The following is an 18,433-nucleotide window of genomic DNA, read 5'->3' as shown; positions in this document are numbered from 1 at the left end:
AGCATGCTTAGATTTACGTTTTATGGTTAATGGTTGCTATATGTGTATTTTCAAAATTTTAAAGACTTAGAGAACAATCAGACATGTACTTAGCACAAATATCACCATTCCTTTGTACCTTTAAACTATAATTTTAAGTTTATTCTCATGCTACTTAAAAAAAAATAGCTCTATTGAGATAAAATTCACAAACCATATAGTTCATCTATTTAAAGGATGCAATTCCATGGTTTTTAGTATATCATAGATATATGTAACCACAACCATTGTCAATTTCAGTACATTTTCATTACCACCAAAATAAAACCCTGTACTGCTGGTATCCCCTCTCCCTCCTTCCCCATGTCTATTCTAGGTCTCTTGTAATTCCTTATCAGTTTTAGAATCAGCTTGTCAATATCTACAAAGACTACAGCTTGGATTCTAATAAGGGCCAATATGGGTAGAATTGGCTGTGTTAATAATGTTAAATCTAATGATCCATAAACAAGGGATATTTTTTCATTTATTTAAATCTTTAAATTCTTTTAACAGTGTTTTGTAGTTTTCAGAATATATATTTGCTTGTTAAAAATATATTTCCAATTTTTTCTTTTTGATGTTATTATAAATTGACTTGTTTTCATAATTTGACTTTTGGATTGTTCATTGCAAGTGTATAGAGATACAATCGATTTTTAAAGTATTGATCTTCAACTTGCTTATTAGTTCTAGTATTTTTCAGTGGATTGCTTAGAATTTTTGGTATACTAAACAAGTCATCTACAAATAGAAATAATTTTACTTTTTTTCACTCCCCAATTTGAAAGACTTTTAGTTTTTGCTTAATTGCCTTGACTAACACCTTTAGTATAATGCTGAAGAGAAGTAGTGAGAGCAGACATTCTTGTCTTGTTCTTTTGGAGGGCAAAAGCATCCAGTCATTCACCATGATATTTACTACGGGATTTTCTTAGATACCTCTTATCAGATTGAGGAAGTTTCCTTCTATTCCTAATTCGTTGGTGTTAGTTTTTTGCTGGATGCTTTTTCTGCACCTGTTGTGATGATTGTGTGATTTTTGTTTTGTATTTAATTAATACGATGTAATTTTGAGATGTTAAACCATCCTTGCATTCCTGGGATAAATATTACTTGGTTATGTTATATAATTTTTTATATGTTGCTGGATTTATTTGCTAGCATTTTATTGAGTATTTTTGCATCATATTTCTAAGAGATATTGATCTATCTCTCTTGTATTTTCTTGCGATTTCTCTGTCTGGTTTTGTTTTCGTGCTATGGTGAGACTGACTTCATAAAATGAATCGGGATGTGTTTCCTTTTTTATTTTTAGAAGTGTTTGTGGAGATTTGGTACTAATTTTTTTATAAATGTTTGTTAGAATTCAGTGGTGAAACCATCTGGGCCTCCGCTTTTCTTTGTGGATAGGTTTTTTTTTTTTTTTAATTACAAATTCAGTCTCTTCTCTTGTATAGGTCTATTCAGGTTACTTATTTATTATTGTATCAGTTTCAGTAGTTAGTGTCATTCTAGGAATTTGTCCATTTCATCTAAGTTACATAATTTTTTTTTAATGTCTATTTTGCTTAATACTAGTATAACCCCTTTAGTTCTCTTGTGGTTATTTGCATGATATGTCTTTTTTCACTTTTTTACTTTCAATTTATTTGTAACTTTTAATCTAAAATGAGTCTCCTCTAGACAGACATAAATGTTTTTTATCTGAAATTATCAGAACTTTTGATGCGAAAATGTGAAATTTGTCCTATTAGCTTATTTTCATAGGATAAGCATAGTAGTCCATAAAATGTCTTCTGTTCTTTATATAAACCCCAGATTGCTTTGATTAACGTTTTCGAGAAAATCATTTGAATAAGCTTACGTTTTCTTGCATTTAAAAACCTCTGTTACCTGAGTTGAAAGTTTATGTTTATTTCCCTTATTTTCATGCCATGGCACATATCATGAAAACAAGTAACAAAAGTGACTTGTAGTTCTATGAATCCTGAATTTTAATCCTATTGAATAAGGGGCATAATAATTACATTTTATAAGGTTATCTTTTGGAATGAAGTAATAAGTATTAAACATAACCATAATTTTTAGTTACGTTTATATGCTACTTAGATTTTTCTCTGATTACAATTTTATATTGATAGGTCATCGCCATTTAGAATTACGTGCCACTAGTGATATTGATAAGTACTTTACAATTATAATAGAGTATAATTATAACACGGGAGGGCCTCATCCAATGTAATCGATTAATTAGCTTGTAATTAACACAAATTAAATTTTCACTGATTTCTAGTTGCTAATCAGTCTGACTTGAGTTATGTTTCTTATTTTTTTCTTAAAAATCTGTAAAGTGGAAAGAAAACACTAAAGTCATTTGAATGCAAAGTTAAAAATGTTTTATAATGTAAAAAATCAATCATGTTTTTGAAATGTTCAGTTTATTTGATTTGGGGTATAGAGTTCCTTAGGAATTTAAAAAATACTTTTCTGAATTACAAAAAATAAAAAAAGGGCATAGAACAGAAATAAAGATTTAAAAATGCTCCAAGTTTTTTTGCATTAAAATTCTTTTTTAAAATATCACTTTAAAAAATAACATTTAAAAATATGTATTCAATCAATTGGTATGTGAAGTGTGATATAAGCCACTAAACCTGTGCCTTTGGTTAGTTTCTCTCCTGATTACTAGTGTTGACTAGAAGTTTCTTATGGGAATAGGAAAAAGTGAGCTCATCATTCTCTTGAGCATCTGGAGTAAGTTCCTGCCAGAAGCAAGATAGTAATTTTTATCTTCTTATCGGTATAGCAAATCCTGTGCTGCCCTGAAATGAATCACATGCACAGCCTTATTGAGCCTCACAGAAATATTCTAGTATCTGTGTGAATTTTCTTTTTCTGGAAAAACTGCATCTTCGTGGTGCCTACACAATCCCTTTATAGGTAGTAACAAGTTGTTTCTGCCTTTTGAATGACTGTTTCGATTTGTTTGAGTATATGCTTGGGAGTTTAATTGCTGGGTCTTATGGCAAAATCTACATTTAACTTTAAAAGAAACCCCCAAACTGGTTTACGTTTGCTGTACCGATTTACGTTTTCCTCAACAATGTACGAGGATTCCAATTTGTGCTCATACTTGCCAACATTTATTATTTATTTTTTTAAAATATAGCTTACCTGGTAGGTATAAATTAGTATTTCATCGTGTTTTTTATTTGTATTTTCCTATTAACTGATAATAATTGAACATCTTTTTAAGTGCTTGTTGGCCCTTTGTGTATTCACTTTGGAGAAACGTCTGTTAAAACTTATTTAACCATTTTTTAATTTGGTTGTTAGTCTTTCTGTTTTTAGCCCAGAAACATCTCTTAAGTGATCAGATCTAGATTCTGGCTAATTTTAATGATTATCAAAGCAGAACTACATTTTGACCTTTAAACTCTATGTTATTATAGTCTCATTTATAATTACTTGAGTATTATCAGCATCTCTGTACAGACTCTCTGTACTTAAAAAGCAGCAAATTATTTTTTAATCTAAAATCTGCAGTACTTTTTGAAATTTTTAACATATAACACTTCCACTTAGCATTTCTTCATACTCTTAATATACAATTATTAAAAGGGTATAATTTACTTTGTCAGTTAATTAGCTGTCATTGGTTAGTGTTGAAGTAATTGCTGGTATTTTTCTGTTTACTTTTTTCTCTTAAAAAACATTGCTTGCTTCCTTATTAGTATTCCATATACATTTTCCAGGTAGCTGTGTCAGTTTTAAATCAGATTTAAAAGTGTTTTTGATAGTTAAGGTTTTTCTTTGAGACTAAAGTGATACTGGATTACAATCAACATTTTTAGATATTTCATATGTAGAGAACTAAATAAAATTATAAAGATGAAGTAAATAACAATTTATTATGGAACCTCACACTTTATGTGTTCAAATATCAAAATTGGAGCACTTTAAGAAGCAAGAAGAGTTCTCTAAATTAATTTTTGTATTGCTTTTCTGCTTATGTTCTATAGGTTTTTTTTTTTTTTTTTTAAATAGCAATTCTGCAAGAAAGGCAAGAAAAATTTGCTCTGGAAAGTATGAAAACGCAAATGCATTTTATCCTCTATGATACTGTATAGTCTATCTAGCTGCTAAACTCTAGTTATTGTTGCATTATGTATTCAGAAAATGTAAGATGATGATAGGTACAACAATGACTATTTTTTAAATATGATGAGTTAAGCAATAATTGAAATCTAAAATGGTTATCAAGGGATGCTTTAAAAATTCTTTGCCTACAAACCTCTAAAGCTGGCATTTTTAAACTGTGGTTCATGGATTATCAGTTGGAATGGGGATCCGTTTATGGGCCTATAGGAGATTAATAAATCCACAAAAGAATCTGAGACTTGAAAAATAGTCAAGAACCATAGATTTAAAATGTTAATAAAGGCCTCGGTGGATCTCACTATATACAATTGATCCATATTATTTGTAGATTCCGTTTTTGCAAGTTTGCCTTCTCAAAAATTTATTTGTAAATCCAGAATCAGTACTTTGGGTAATTTTGCAGTCATTCACAGACATAGATAGAGCAGCAAAAAAATTTGAGTTGCCTGATGTGCACATTACTGTCTGGGCTCAAACAAGGCAACATTCTGCTTTGTTTTAGCACTCATACTATAAACAAGTGTCCTTTCTGTGGTGTATTTAGTACTATGGTTGTTTGTTTGTTTTTGCATTTTTATACTTTTTATTGTCTAAAATGGCCCTCAAGCATAGTGTTGAAGTGTTGCCCAGTGTTCCTAGGCGCTAGAAGTCTGTGATGTCCCTTACAGAGAAGATAAGTGTTAGATATTCTTCGTTCAGGTATGAATTATGGTGCTATTGCCATGAGTTCAAAGTTAATAAATCAAATGTAAATGTGCATATATTTTTATATGTAGTTATATATGTAGTGTTACCTTTATCTGTCTTATAGTTATTATCGCTCATCATGCAGTATATTGAAATATAACATCATTCTTTGCTATAGGATATTGGTAAACATTTAGGTTGAGTTTACTCATTTTATCTAATGACCTATTCATAATAGATGGAGAGTTAGAAGTAGATCTTTTTCTTACAAATATGAGCTGTATATTACAGTTGACTGCATTTATTGAATCAAACTATATTTTTCATTATTAAAAATTAAAGGAATTTTCAGTTCCCTCTTTCTAATGTGATAGTGTAACAAATACTGGATTTACCCTCCCACCTGAAAGCCATCTGATCATGTCTATTGATGCAGAAAAAGCATTTGACAAAATCCAACATCCATTCTTCATAAATCACTCTCTAACCTGGCAGAAGAAGGGAAGCTCCTCAACCTGATAAATAGCATCTATGAAGAACCAATGGTAGCATATTTATTATTGAAAGACTGAATGTTTTCCCACTAAAATCAGAAACAAGACAAGGATGTCTGCTTTCACCACTTCTAGTCAACATTGTACCAGAGGTTGTAGCCAAAGCCATTAGTCGATAAAAAGTATTTAGATTAGAAAAGCAGAAGCAAATCTGTCATTCATCAATGATATGAGTGTCTATGTACATTATCCTATAGAATTTAAAAACAGTATTAGAACTAATAATTGAGTTTAAAACATTTACTGAATACAAAGTGAATATTTTAAAATCAAGTATATTTTTCTTTACTAGCAACAAAAATTTGAAACTGAAATTTAATAAAAGTAATGTTTACCATAACATCAATAATTTAAAATATTTAGGGGCAAATCTGACAAAAGATATACAAGATCTATATATTGAAAACTACGAACTTAATTTTTTAAAAAAATGAAACTACAAAACAGTGAACAAAATTAAGCAGATAGATTTCTTAGATATGACACCAATAGAATGGTCTACAAAAGAGAAAATTGATTGTGTATCAGGTGTATACATAGGTCAAAACTTAAACAATTTTACATTGTAAATTTGTATAGATAATTTCTTATCATTTAAACCTCTAACACTATTAAACCAAACAAAAAGATAAAGAAGATGTAATATATATATGTAAAAAAATATATACATTCTCTCTCTCTTTCTCTGTCTCATTACTCAGCCATAGGAAAAGAAGTACTGTCATTTGCAACAAAATAGGTGAATCTTTAGATAATCATGCAAAGTGAAGTCAGGCAGAAAAAGTTGAGAACCATATGACTTCAATCATATGTGAGATATAAAAGAAAGCAATGAATGAAAAAGACACAAACAAAACCTCATAGACACAGAGACTGCAGATTAGTGGTTACCAGAGGGAAAGGGGTGGGGGAGATATAGATAAGGATACAAAGTATATGGTGACAGAAGGAGATTTGACTTTGGGTGGTGAACACACAATCAATATATAGATTGATGTATTATTGAATTCTACACTTGAAACCTATATAATTTTATTAACCAATGTCGCCCCAATAAATTTGATAAAAATAAATAAGAAAAAAACTAAAGGAATCTGTGTCCATCTACCACTAAATAAGTGGTCTAAAGTCAACCCAATTTTTAATTACAAGGAAATCAATCTCTAAAAATGAGCATCACTGAACAAAAGTTAAGAGTGTGATATAGAGTGTTACCATCAACATTATTTCTTCGGAATCCAGAACTAGCTTAACCTTGACTAACTTGTTGTTAAATACATTTGCCTACCTTATTTTGGGGGTTAGTACTCAAAAATCTGAGCAAGCAACATCTTTTGAACCTTTTTGACTCTTTTTTATAATTTCTTTTGCTATATAATTGGTCCAGTAAGATTATAGTTAGAGTTGAGTTGGGGATTTGTGTATTTAGAAGGACATATGGGAAGATATTTAAGAAGAATTTATTATTAAGAACTTTTGATTAATACTTTCAAAGTTTATATAGATTAATTTTGAAGTGATTTCAAAATAGTCTTTTGCAATTCTTCTCAATGAAACATATGTAATAACAATTACAACTTTTGTGTTTGGAAGGGAAAAATTAAAAGCAGCCACATTTACATTTGGAAAAATCACAATCTAAAATTTGCTCTTCTCCCAGCCCCCAAAGAAAAAGTCAGTTCCCCTGAACTTTCTGAAATAGTTTAGATTAGATTTCCTAACATGTGCATTTTGAAAGGATATGTATTTATTTTGACTTACATTCAAGAAAAACTGGAAGTTTTAGCCATAATGCTGACATATTCATTTGTAATCAGTGTATGAAACAGGATTAGTTTTTGCAAGAGAGAAGTCATACATCCTTGGTATCTAAGTAAGTATCTTGTTATCTTCAGGTTTTTCGAAAATGTAAGAAAGCTGACTTCCAGTATTTTCCAAGTGAAATATTTGTTGAGTTTACTTTACAAACTTATTTGAATACCTATTCTCTCTTATTGTATATAATTTCTGGAAATTTAATTGCAACCTATAATGAGGTATATGTCTTAGCTATCAGAAAGTTTCCACTGTCTACCAACTACTTCTTGGAAATGGGTAATCAGTTACCCTGGAACAGAAATATTCTATTTTTTGTCTACAAAGTAGCAGTTTCTCTGAATAATAACCTTTTTGTGGATGTCTATTAATATGTAACTTTAGATACGGTTGGCTCCTGGGAGTCCATATAGTGTTTGTAGTTGTTAAATGTTAACCACATGAAGAATGTAATTGTTAAAGTAATAGTTGCCTGTCTTTTAAGCTAAATTTTAATTTAGTGTCCCTGTGATAATTTGTTATTCTTATTTAAATCATTAACTCTGATAAATTGGACATTCAGGATAATCGGTGTTTTTTAATAAAAATTCCATTTATATTTTCAAATCAGATGTACTCAGTCATTGTTTTTTTTCCTGGTCTTCTCAGAACAATGAGTTTATATTAAATCCCAGCATGATTTTGTACACATGCTCAGATCTATATTGTCAGCAGGGATTTATTGAATGCTTAGTATTTCTTTACAGCATTGATTTAGGATCTGTTTATGTTTCTTGATTTTTAAAATACTGTTAAATCACTCATCTGAATTTTGAAGAAATAAGGCATTTTAGTGCTTTTATTTCAAATTAATAATATTAGAAATTTGAAAAGCTAAGAATGAAATTTGTTGTGAAGTGGCAATCCTGCTCTAATATTCCTTTTCAAGACAATTTTAACATTTTGTTTTTATGACAGTCATTTAAAATTGTGTATTTCCTATAGGTCCAACAGAAGCAGGATAAAAATGCAAATTTAATGAAAACTAAAGCCGATAAAATTAAAGCATAGTATTATGCACCTCTTTTCATCTTTGTTATAATTTATATTTTTATAATATAAAGATATTTAAGTAACTTTTATTGTGGCTTGTATTAGGGTCTAGCAAGGATTCCTCAACTAGAAGGTAAGGAATAATTTAACTAGTAGTCGTCTGACTTCATTATTATAACCTGGTCATCATCCTACCTTCAGGGTTTATTGAATTTGGTTCTTTTTAAACCATACTCTATGGTGTCTATATTATCATCCCTTAGAGTCTATATATGAAATCTAAAAATATCATATTTTACTCTTATCCTTTTAGTCTTTCCCTAACATTTCTCCTGTTATTTCATTTCTTTTATTTCATAAAATTCTCCTAGCCCTTGTACCTCTAAGTTTTATTCACTACTGCCAAAACTGCCATTTCACTGCACTTAGTGCATTTGACTGCACTTAAATTTTTCTCTCAATTTTTTTGTTCTTTCATTTCACAATACCTAGTCACCAATTCTAGATTAGTCTAACCATCCACCACTTGTATATCTTGGGTATTGAGACTATTCGATGACAATACAGTGATAATATTGTATGGACGCATCCTATTACAAATTCCTGGCCTCCAAACCCTCATTTAGCTCTTCCTATAGTGTTTTTGGAAAGAGTAGGTTTTCTTTCTAGACATTATTTTGAAGATTAATATAAATATTTTATAATTTTAAGTAATACTTTGTTACTTATCTACTTTGAAGTTTCCCATCTCCAAAATATAAATACATTCTTGAAAGTTAAAGAATATAATTAATAAGTGAAAACACTATTCTGTTTTTCACTATACTTAAGAGTGGAAATATGTCCTTTTAATTATCACTTGAGATGAATAGCAACAAATTATGTCAGAAAACTTTTGCAGTAAAAATACTACTTTATGAAACAGGAGATTTTTATGATATGAAGGACAAACACTTCAAAATATAAAATCTATTTTATGATTTTGATAATCATATTGTTATATAACATGTTAATATTAGAGAAAGGTATATGGGAATTCTCTATTGCAGCTTTTCTATAAGTATAAAATTATTTCAAAGTAAAAGGTTAAACATATAAAACTATTAATTATTGTTAATTTTTAAAAATAAACATTATTTGAAATAATTTTAGCCTTACAGAAAAGTTCCAAAGATAGTACAGAGAATTCTCATGTAATCTTCACCCAATTATCCCCTGGCTTTAGTTTATTAATCAAAAAATCATTTTCAGAGTACATTTAGTAGTTGAATATATTTAGTGGTCTTCATTCTAACTGTATTTAGATACAAGTTTTACCATTGATTAGAAATTTTAGTTCTTTTTACTTTTGTTTTTATTATAGAAATGACTACTATAGATATTGAATAAATTAAATTATATCTTCTTGGAAAATCATGTCACAGTGTAATTATATTAGTATACTGGTTTACATGAAACATGTTAAACACATAAAAACTAAATTTTTTAGAGCATGTATATTTTTAATTATACAAAATTTAGTAAATTATGTATATATTCATTTAGTCTGTCTATGTGCAAGGCATTTTTCTAGGCATTATAAGGGATTCATACATGTCTACATCTACAATATTTTCAGTTTCTATTTCAATTCTCATTTTCCTTTGTGTTTATTCAGATTTTTCTCAGTTTTCTGTACCATTTTACCCTCATCTCAGCAGTGACCTCATATTTTTCCTATGAATATAATGGAAATCATCAGGAATCAACTTCTTTACTTTCTCTCTCCATTGTCTTCAAACTTGTTTATATACTATTGCCTTTTTAACTCTCTTCCATTTCCTTGTTTCTCTAGAACCTCAAACTTATTTTTTCCTCCCTTCCCTTCACTGCCAGATGTCTAGACAGAGTAGCATGCATTCATTATTACCAGTGTTTCACCTCCAACTCATTTTTTATTCACTAACCGCAAAGTGGGACCTCAACTTTTTCTCTTTTTGGAAACATTTTTTGCAAAAATCACTAAAAATGTAATTGTCAAACTCAGTGTTTATTTAAAAATCTTGATCCTAATTAACCCAATCAATTTTCTTCCATTAGCTTTCAGGACAGATAGCACTTTTTCTTTGTTCTTTTCTTGTTAACTCGTTGAATCATCCTTTCCCTGTACCCTTTACTGGCTTACCTTTCTCTGTTCATTTCTTATTTCTTATTGTTTCTAATCTCATAACTCATAAAGATTATGTACATAAAAATGCAAAAAAAAGTAAGCAAAAGACATCATAGACAAAGATGAAATGGAAGAAAATGTTTGCAAGATATATCAAAGAGTTAATCTCCCAAGAATAAACATATTCTTGGGTTCTTGACATTATTAAGAAGAAAAGGAAAAAAACAATTGAAAAAGTAGACAAAGGATATGATGGGTAATGATTTACCTTATGACCCAGCAATTCTAGGCATATAGCCCAAGAGAAATGAAAACATATGTTTGCACAAAAATTTCTACATGAATGTTCATAGCAGTATTATTCATAATAGCAAAAAAGTGGAAACAACTCAAATATCCATCAGCTGATGAATGGATAAACAAAATGAGGACTATCTGTATGATAGAATATTGGCAATAAAAATAAATGAAGTACTGATCGATACTACAATATGGATGAACCTTGAAAACATTATGCTAAGTGAAAGAAACCTCTCACAAAGGTTTACATATTTTATGATTCCGTCTCTGCGAAATGTCCAGCACATACATATTTATAGCTTCAGAAAATACATTAGCAGTTGCTTAGGGCTTGTGGCAATGGGGTTTGGGGTGTGATGGCTAAGTGATGAGGGGTTCTTTCTAGAGTGTTGAAAATGTTCTAAAATTGATGTAGTGATGCTTGCACAACTCTGAATATATTAAACGCCATTGAATTGTACACTTTATGTGAATTGTATCTTTACAAAGCTATTATATTAGAAAATATATATGCATTGATCTGTTTAACCCTGAATGGATCTTTAACCCATACACGAATCTTACTATGATATATTGGTTATTTGCAAAGTTTTTGCTCATTAAATTATGCACATCTTGCAAATGTAAGATGTTTCATTGGTTAACTTCACTACTAGTCTCAAGAAAATGGTCCTTTATATATTAGGAATCTCACTATGGTAGATAAGAGTTTTACACAATTATAAGTTTAAGTTGAAAGCTCAAATTTTATTATTAGCAATAAATCCTGACAGTTGTTTTTTTGTGACAGGCTTACTTTTTTTTTCATTTTCAAAAAAATGTCTGCCAGATACCCAAATCTGAATATCATTTGTCTGTCATTACTTCAAATAAAAATCGTTTTCCGTAAAAAAGCGGTTCATATAGAAACTTAACTGCTGCACGAGTGATTTTCCTCAGGAAACCATTATATTTCATTCATACTTTCCATTTCCTTACACAGAGTATTAAAAAGATGCTTATTTAATTGTTAATATTTAATAAAAATGAATGATTTTGTTAGCTTCAAAAAATTACTAACTTGGTATCTTTTTAATTTGAGCACAGGGTCATGAAGAATTCAATAACTACTAATACACCTTGGTTCCATTGCCTTTATTTATCCTTAGGTACCAGCAGTTTTACCCACTGCCGAATTTGTACTATGAACACAAGTGTCAACACAATAAAAAATGCAAATAACATCTTATTGTGAAAATCAAGTTGACTTTGTGGATTCCCTGAGAAGTTCTCAGAATCTTTAGGGATCTGTAGACCTTCTTCAAGAATAGGTCAATGCTTTTTCTCTATTCTCGACCTCTTCAGGAACTACAAACTGATATTTCCAAGGTTCCAGGAGATATCTGCAAAAATATCCTCATAATTCCACGTTCAAACTCAACTCACAGTTCTCTAGCTTTTTACATTATACTTGAACCTATATTCTTAAATTATCTTTCTCTATTAATGACGTAACTGGCCATCAGTCATTCAAATGTAAAAATTATAGTCAGACTCAAACTATTTTCTACTTCAGCCAATGAGTCCCCGATCTTGTGCTTTTTTCCTTCCCCTCCACACCAATTTTTTTATATCTGTTTCCTCCTTTTCTCAGAATTTTTTTTTTTAATGCCTATAGCACCTGGTATTCCTAGGTAGTCTGCCATCCAAGTACTAAACCACACCCGACCCTGCTTAGCTTCCAAGATCAGACAAGATCAGGCACATTCAGGGTGGCATGGCCATAGACTCAGAATTCTTATGGTTAAGGTCTTTCTCTCTTTTTTATAAGACCACATGCCCTGGTGATTGGTCTTCCTATGTCCTGTTCTAGAACTCCGCTTCTTTTTAAAGAAGTCATCTTCAATAACTGTACAATATCTTGGATTTTACCCCACTTGCAAGCTAACAAACTAGTCTACTACAGTTTCGTAGATGCTGGCGGGAGATAAGAGCCTCCTGGGTCAGAGAAAAGGAATTTTTACTCAAAACACAGCAGGCAACATGACTTTCATATTCCCATTGGTTCTACTTGCATTGTCACTCATTCTGGAGCAATGTGGACATTGATGCAGGTGGAAGCTGTGCTCACAGAGTATACGTCATAATTGAGGAATCCTGAACTTAGATAATACCTTTTAACTTGTAAGAATGTTTGCTATATAAGCATCCTTAAAAAGAAAGAACAAAATCTGATAAAAAGCCTACAGAGACATGATAGATCCATGATGAATTGTTTCCCAACATTTTTTGTTTAGTTTTCTGAACATTGTTGCCAAGCTTATCTTTCTGAAATACATATTTTCATGTAACTCTTGGATCCAGGCCTGACTTTCAGTGTTATGGACTGCTGGTCCTTCATAAAATATGCTGTTATGACCCCACGTTTTACTATTTCCCTGAGTAAGCCATGAACATAGTATCACTCTGTTTTTGCACATTTTTTTTCTGTATATAATTTACTTTTATTTTTCTTGATTTCAGCCTTGTAAAATCTTCAGCCTTCGAGAACCAGCCTATTTATTGTCATTTTCCTTTTGACTTTTTCATAACTCCTCAAACTTCATGATGCTCTCAGAATATATTGTATATACCTCTATTATAACACTCATTGAATTTGAATTTCTTTCCATGCTGCCTCCTGCACTAGACTGTGAACTCCTCAAGGCCTTTTGCAAGATCATATTCCCTCACAGGGTACTTTAGATATAAAAGCTTACTAGGAGTTTGTTGGATTAACAAGTACATAATTCCATGGCGGGTGCCCAGTAACAATTTTATTGTGATGATGTTTTGATTAAGCTACTAATAAGATTCTCTTTGAGCTCTACATGTAAATATTTTTTCCTAAAAGCTCTATACATTTAAGTTATCTGATGCTACTGTGTAATTATCTTATGTTACTGTGCAAAAAAAATACGTATATTTATTGTCCATTGCTGTTTATTTTATTGTAAGAATAGATACAGGCTGGCTAAATTGTGGGTCCATCAGATATGGATATGCCTTGGAAATTGTCCTTGGTTCACCTGGCCTCACAAACCAGCATTCAGAACCATAGTTGTCAACACTTATTTATACTTGGTGGATAGGCAGGCTCAAAGCAAAAGTCTCTTATTAGAGTCAGTCAGAAGGGGTCCGAATGGCATATGCACCTCAGCAGTACGATAAGAATGGCAAAAGGAGCTTCTTGAAAGACCTTATGGCATCTTCACTGTGAACAGGAACTAGAATGAACAGTAGCATCCTTAAAACAGGTTGGAAAGCTGGAGAAGATTTCTCTTGTATTCGCAAAGTGCTGCTGATTTTCTTACTATGTACAGCCCTGTCAGTATGTTAAATGCTTGTATTCTTTACCTGTATTAAAGGAATATGTGTATTATTGTCTGTATCTTTGGGCATCATGTTATCGAGCACCACCATTTCTCTGACAACCTTGCAGACCTTTTTCTTACAGATTTTTGAGAGTGCTTCATCTATTAAGGATACTGACTTCCCTCACTCCCTGCTACATACACGACTTCTTTTTCCTGAACAGTGATCTTAAGTTTACATCTAGTTGCTGCTATCAGTAATTTCCTTTATATTATTTGGCATTCATGCCACGGTTAGGAAACTTGTCTCTGTTTTTAAAGTTATTAAAATGAGTAGCTTAATTTCCTACCTTTCTGGTTTTAGTTTTTACATTTTTGGTTAAAGCGTGAGGTGAAAGTACACCCCCCCACCATGGCTATATACTTATCCCAGCCCAATCTATTGAGTAATTTCTTCTTTTGCCATCTCCGTACAATGTCATCTATATCCTATCCTGTATTGCCAAAGGAATTTGGGTCTGTATTTGAACTCTATTTTTTTCCATTGATTTCTTTCTGTACCAGTACCAAAATGTTTCAGTTACAGTTGCTAAATAATACATTTTAATACCTGGTAGTAAATTCTCCACTCCCCCCATCACTATTACTCGTCTTTTTTCATAATGTATTTTCCTGTTATTCTCAGGTGAATTTAAGGATCATATCAATGTTTTCAAAATATCACATTGGAATTTATAGCTTCATTGGGGGAAAATAACATTTTTATAATATATACTTTTAAGGTAAATGTTTACCTTCTTTTTGTCGTGCATCTGGATTTTTTATTTTAATTCCCCATTTTATATACATATATATATATATTAAACTTTTATTATAGAACATTTCAAACCTACACAGAAATACAGAGAATAATATAATAAACCCCATGTACCGATTATCTGGCTTCAGTAATTTAACATTTTGCCACACGAGTTTTATCTCTTTCTCCTATGAAGCATACCTTGATATCTTGTCATTTAATCTATAAATCCTTCAAATTATCTATTCAGCAATGACACTTAAAAAATACTACTATCATACTATTACCTTAAAATATTAATTTCTTAACATTAATACCCAATTTATATTCAAATTTTAATTGTTTCAAAAATATTTGTGATAGGTTTATTTGAATAAGGATCTAAACAAGAATTCAAATACTGCATTTGTACCTTATAACTTTGACTTAGTTATTATCCTGATTCTCCCTTTTTAAAGTGTCAGTGACTTTTTTTTTTTTTTTAAGAGAAACGGGGTTATTTGTACTGTAGACTATCTCACGTTCTGGATTTGGTCAGTTTCTTCACGTTAAATATTTGCTCATAGATCTAAGAGGTTTGGTTGGATGTAGCTTTTATTTCTTTAGGCAAGAATCTTTTAAAAGTGCTACACTCTGCCATTTCTTTTACATCTCATCTGTAACCCTGTAACCCATCACATCTGGTTGTTCGCTTTTAGTGATGCTAGGAGTGATCAATGGTTTCAAGTATGGTTTCTGCTTGCTGCTATTGTATGCAGACTTTTCTCTTAAAATTTTTTCTAGTTTATTGAGATATAATTGACATCACTGTATGAGTTTCGGGTATATAGTATAAAAGTTTGACTTTTATATATCGTGATGTTATCATAGTAAATTTAGTTAATATCCATCATCTCATATGTGTGTGATAATGAAGTAGAAAGAAAAGAAGAAACCTTTTTCCATATAATGAGAACTCTTAGAATCTATTCTCTTAACAACTTTCATCTATACCAGATAGCAATGGTAACTGTAGTCATTGTGTTGTACATTAAATCTCATTACTTTTCTAATACGTTCTTATTGATATATGAGGTTTTTAAAGCACATGTTATAGTAACTGAACATCTTAACAAACTCTTTACTATTTCTAATAATTTTTTAGTGTATGTTCTTCAGTCACTGTTACAGAAAAGTAGTTCAGTTTTGGGCTTTGTTGGTAAATGTCTAGATTGAAGTTCTGGGGAGCCTGTTTACTCTTTCTGTGCCTCAATTTCTTCATCTGTGAAAGGGATGTTAAATGAGTTATTTCTCATAATGTGCAGAAAATAAATAGATTTGTTTTTAAAATTTACCTCTCTTTTGCAGACTGTGACATTATCTTTTCACTTTTTCAATATTTTTATTGCTTTGTTTAATTTTGAATATAATTATACTGGCCATAACACTTAAATAATCACAGTGGTAACATGAATGTTTCATTAATATTAACTAATATTTATTGAAGTATTGAATTATTTTATTCTTGTTTTATAATAAACGGTATGTTTTAGGAATATGGACAACACCAAAATAAATTTTGTTACCGATCTCTATTATGGGATCTATTGGTATGTTAATGAAATGTAGTTCATCAACTACATACTGGTTATCTATCTACTATGTGTTAAGTGCTGTGGATGCATTGGTGAGAAAAACAGATAAAAATTCCTGCCATCATGGAGTTCATATTATAATGGGAGGGATAATTGTAATGAATGTAGTACACAAGCAACTTAGAAGGTGTTAAAGTATAGAAGAATGTGGTTGTGGTAGTGAGATTGTTGGAACAAAATGAGTTCTACCCTTCTAGGTTCTTTGGCTTGTCTAATAATTAAATTGACAGAATACATTAAAGAAGAAAAACAATTTTAATTTTGTACATACAGGAGTCCCATAAAAATATGAGACCCAAGGTCAAGTCAGACAGTTGTGACTTCTATGCAATCCTGAATTAAGAACAAGATATGGGTCTGGGGATTCAAAGGGGAGGTAAGTAATTCACAGGACAATAAGAAGAGCAAAGGGCAGACGTTTGGTAATTAGATATCTCTGGTAATAGCTCTCTTTCTGAGCCAGGCCCTCTATCTAGAATTTTTTAGGTAGTTAAGGGATAGGTAAAAGTTTCTCTTAAGTTGACTAGGTCTTGATTGCCTCATCTCAAAATGATCCACATGCCAAAGTGGCAGGTTTTGGAGTGGCATATTTTGTTCCCCTTCAGAACTAATATGCTTTCTAAAGGACTGAATGTGAGATGTGAATAACCCTCTCCTGATTTATCTCCTTATTGCTTCTTCTTTTATATACAGTATTAAAATACTTTTACATGTAGTAGCAAAAGTGATCCTTATCTAAATTTGATAATTTCACTTTCTTGTTTAAAATCTTTCAGTGACATCCTGTTGTACCCTGAATAAAATATATTCTCCTTACCATATGCATGATCTACAACCTCCATATTTCCCCAAACTTATCTAGCTACTCTTCATCTCCCCAACCCCCAAGCTCATTCTTTGTATGATGAGATCATTTGCATATTTTGTATCTTAAGTTAAATATTCTTAAGCCTATTTAAAGTGATTTTTCCCTTGCCCCTCTCTCCTACCCATTGTTCTTCCCAGCCATTTGTTTTTCCTTCATGGTGTCTCTTACAATTATTTTATTTCTTTATTTAATACTTTTGTTTTATTTGCTTTGTATTTTGTTTTATTTGGAATCTCCAATAGATAGAGGCAATGTGACTTGTTCAACTTTGTGTTCCAGTATTGGCATGGTGCCTGACCCATAGAACTATTCAATAAATACCTTTGATTGGATTGACTAAATTAATGAAAAAATGAACAAATAAAATATTTACGTTATCTACTAGAGTAGCAGAGCTGGACATTACATCTTAGATTTCAGTTCAGTCTATTTTGATATTCTCCTTCCTTAATCATTCCTTATCACTTAATATAAGATGGTCATAAGTAATTCTTTATCATTAGAATATTTCCTAATTGAAATTTATTCAGCTATTAACATCTAGGCAGTTTCTTATTTTCAGCAGATAACTATACTTGTACAGTTATACCATTATGGAGATGTGTCTAAGGAAATTGAAATAGTAGCTTTAAAAATGTCCCCTATCTCCACCCTGTTTTTTCCTTAAAGCTATTATAGTAAAAGAAGAAAGGGGAAAAAGAAATCTATGGTGTGAGTTCAGATTTACTACTGTAAATGTTTGAGAAAGGGCCCTGTTACCATAACAACAGATGCATGGATTTCAAGTGGAAAATTTTCATCATATGCGACTGATAAAATTGTAGCATCCCCCTTAGAATTGCTCTTTGTTAAGTTAAAAAAAATTCTGCAAACCTCTATTAAAATTAAGTTTTAAATGTTTCTATAATATTGTTTAAGTCTTTTATTATAACTTAAAACTATACCAAAAGAATATACTTTCATAGATCTGTCATATAGAAAGTTAAGCATGTGGTTTGACATTAAAAATTACTTTCCTAATTTGTTCTAGATCTTTGCTTAGATGGTAAATAAAATGCTAAATAGTTTAATGTGTTGGGAG

General features: G+C 30.8%; 1 protein-coding gene and 1 pseudogene across 5 annotated transcripts in view; one reads left to right on the top strand and one right to left on the bottom strand.

Moving 5' to 3' along the window:
• ADK (adenosine kinase) overlaps positions 1-18,433 on the top strand; it is a 448,271-nt gene that overhangs the window by 181,349 nt on the left and 248,489 nt on the right. The gene's annotated exons all lie outside the window — the stretch shown is intronic.
• On the bottom strand, positions 12,368-12,487 carry LOC118604186 (annotated as a pseudogene).

The sequence above is a fragment of the Rousettus aegyptiacus genome, unplaced genomic scaffold (assembly GCF_014176215.1).
Source record: "Rousettus aegyptiacus isolate mRouAeg1 unplaced genomic scaffold, mRouAeg1.p scaffold_m13_p_6, whole genome shotgun sequence".
NCBI classification, from domain to species: Eukaryota; Metazoa; Chordata; class Mammalia; order Chiroptera; family Pteropodidae; genus Rousettus; species Rousettus aegyptiacus.
This window is presented reverse-complemented; position numbering and strand designations above follow the sequence as displayed.